Here is a 2,552-nt window from a genome sequence, read left to right as displayed (position 1 = left end):
GACTCCATAATAATCGTGGTGCTCAATATATGGGATCACGCTCGAGAACGTCGAGCTAGTCTGATCTCGTTAGCGTTGTCAAGCGAAGTATTGAACAGATGGCGCTATCTAAGCTTGCCTCATCAATCCCTGCAATTGTGTCAGATTCATTTGTTTTTCTGTTTCTTGTCTTGAATACCAACTAAAAAGACAATAATAAATATGTTAAGTAAGTATGTAAATTGGCTAAGGCATTTATTCAATTTCCAAATTGGTATTAACCAACTGTATTGCTGTCATGTGTATTGCAATTGTAATACGATGCGACTGGATTGCGTCTCAAATACTTTGGCCCCAAAAACTTTAAAATGTTGATTACTCTGATGATCGCAAATTACTTTAAGTAAAGGTAAAAATTCCAAAAAGAACAAAATCTTTATATTATGGCTGCGTGACTCACGTTCGGAGAAGGCACTACGTTACACAACAATTCAGCATTTTTGAAGGTCATGCCCTAGTTGTAAAATGCTTTCTGTTGGGTCAATACAATTTTGATACTTGAAATTGTAATGATATTACGACTGAAATGAAATGCTGACGACACTGCGTCAGATCAAATAAAATATAAATAAGTTGAACGGTAAACAACTTTTGAAACACAGTTTTGTAAAGAAGATCCTTCTAACTTTTAACCCGTTTGCATTATGTTACTTACATTATGACTACACTTTTTAACCCCTGACGCAAAAACGACGGGGTGTTATACGTTTGACGTGTCTGTCTGTCTGTTTGTCTGTCTGTCTGTGTGTGGTCTGTCTGTGGCATCGTTGCTCCCGAATGGACGAACCGATTTAGATTTTTTTTTTTTGTTTGAAAGCTGAGTTAGTTGGGAGTGTTCTTAGCCATGTTTCATGAAAAAATTTAATTTTGTGGTTAGGTTATTAAGTTAAAAAAATTGAAAATAAAGTGTTACAATTTTGTAGCAGTAGGATAGACTTGTAATGTTTTAAAGAAAAACTCTTGCAGGTGTAGGTATCTATGTTAAAAATAATCTATAAATAGTCCTTAACTAGCCTTTGTAATTTTTTACTCAGCGGAAAGTTACACCCTGAGGTATGCCCTTATTTGTACGGAGCAACCCTTTGTGCTTTGAAGAAGAAGGAGGGAGGCGTACGTCCAATAGCTGTAGGGAGCACGCTTAGACGACTCGTCGCCAAGCTTGGGTGCCGTGCAGTAAAAGAGCAAATGGCTTCCTATCTCCAACCACATCAAGTTGGCTTCGGGACGCCTCTAGGTTGCGAAGCGGCGATCCATGCAGTGCGTACTTTTGTTTTAAACCCAAATAATACGAATAGTGTACTAGTTAAACTAGATCTAAAAAATGCGTTTAACTCTGTGGAGAGGGACACTTTATTAAACGAAGTTTGGGAGAATATTCCAACTCTCTACCCCTTTCTCTACCAGGTGTACCACCTACCATCCAACCTTTTTACGGTACCAACCGCATAATGTCCCAAGTGGGTGCTCAACAAGGAGACCCCTTGGACCCCTCACTTTTAGCCTGTCAATACAAAAAATCATCACCGAGCTAAAATCTCCACTTAATATCTGGTACCTCGATGACGGTACACTTGGAGGCAAACCGGAGGATGTACATCAAGACTTGGATATTTTACTACCGCGCCTTAGGAATTTGGGTTTAGAAGTCAATGCCTCTAAGTGTGAGTTTTTTGCTTGTGGCGCGGAGTCATCTTCCTTTTTCCCCTCCTTTTCAACAGTATTGCCTGGCCTTAGAGAACTTCGACCCGACTCCTTTAGTTTACTCGGTGCCCCGATATTTCCGTCTGCAGTTCCCGAGGCTCTACAAAGTCGCAAAGAAGTCCTTCTACGTGCTAATGAACGTCTCAAATGTTTGAGTCCACACGTCGCCTTATCTTTAATACAAAAGTGCCTTGCTGTTCCTAAAATTACTTACCTACTGCGCACGGCACCTGTCTGGTTATACCCACGTGAAATCGAAACATTTGACTTGGCTATTAAGTGTACAATAGAGACGGTGGTGAATGTGTCACTAAATGAGACCCAGTGGACACAAGCGGGTTTACCTATCCGTCATGGCGGCATTGGGGTACGTCGTGTGATAGACGTAAGTTTGCCGGCCTTCTTGGCGTCGGCCCATGGGGTTACTGAACTGGTTGCTAACATACTCTCAATTAATGGCGACGAGTTAAGTATACCGCATGTGGCCGAGGCTGTGAGGCTATGGCTGGCTGTCAACCCACATGCCTCTATTCCGGATAAACCAAAAATTCAGCGTGCTTGGGATGAAGTAGGGTCTAAGGCCACTTTGGACAGTCTTATTGATAACGCATTAGGTGTAGACCGCGCAAGGCTGCTGGCAGTGTCTCAGCCGGAATCAGGGGCGTGGTTGCACGCGGTGCCTTCACCGCATTTGGGTACCTTGCTCGACGGGGACTCTTTGCGGGTGGCCGTCGCACTACGCCTGGGCTGCAATGTTTGCGAACCTCACCCATGCATCTGCGGCTCTATGGTGGGTGCTGATGGCCACCATG

Source organism: Leguminivora glycinivorella, chromosome 17, assembly GCF_023078275.1.
Source record: "Leguminivora glycinivorella isolate SPB_JAAS2020 chromosome 17, LegGlyc_1.1, whole genome shotgun sequence".
Lineage (NCBI taxonomy): Eukaryota > Metazoa > Arthropoda > Insecta > Lepidoptera > Tortricidae > Leguminivora > Leguminivora glycinivorella.
This window is presented reverse-complemented; position numbering follows the sequence as displayed.